Genomic DNA, 890 nt, shown 5'->3' on the forward strand with positions numbered 1-890 from the left:
ATATAGTAGTTACATAATTTCATGTCATCTTGTTATAAAGGTTATAGGGGTGGAGTCTAGCTTGTCAATCAGGTAGGAGAGTTGGCTCATGTAAGAAGGGAGAAAGCAAGGAAGAGCAGGCCAGGTAAAGAAAATTTTAAACAAGTGTCCATGAGCTGAATAAAGGCTTTTGTGGAGTTCCAAGTATTTCCCATTAGAGAAAGGCAAAAGTTGTAGGAGGGCAGATGTGTGTAGTAAGAGTGGTGAATTCAGTGGGAATCAGGTAATTAGTGGACTTCTACATCATATTAGGGAGTCTGTCTGACATTTATTTTGAGAACACTGGAAAGGTAGGTGGTGTTTGAAATCAAGTATACGTTTTCACTTCAGGGATAAGTTTCTTATAGTTTTAAATACCAGAATTCACCGTTATGGTAGATTCCACTCGTGTAAAAATGGAATGCTCCATAAAAGACCATGAATACACCCCTGGAAGCCCTAGACCTCAGGACAATTTCCAACTCTATGGGCTGCATAAGAAATGGCTTTGTCTGCTACGTGATAATCATCGGATTGATCTTTAAACTTGGGTTTAGTCCCAGAGCTAACAAACTAACGTCTGATTTTTCTTGTGGTGTTGGTGACATTGCCAATCCTTTTGGCAGTTGCTGAATGGCGTTACTCATGTTTTTATGTGTAAATCGAAAGTTAAAATGTGTGTACTAGCCAGAGGAACATATGTACCAATGTCATTTAATATTTGATTCTGTATTTTATTTAAAAGTATTGCACTTGGAAAATGCAATTCCCTTTGGTTTTCATTTGATTTGTTTTAATTACAGGCTTAGGGATAATAAAGCTCAGATTGTAAAAAAAAAGAAAAGAAAAGAAAAAGAATAGGAGTGGGTAAT

The sequence above is a fragment of the Echinops telfairi genome, unplaced genomic scaffold (genome assembly GCF_000313985.2).
Source record: "Echinops telfairi isolate 266 unplaced genomic scaffold, ASM31398v2 ScPeMD7_7419;HRSCAF=8457, whole genome shotgun sequence".
In the NCBI taxonomy this organism is placed as follows: domain Eukaryota; kingdom Metazoa; phylum Chordata; class Mammalia; order Afrosoricida; family Tenrecidae; genus Echinops; species Echinops telfairi.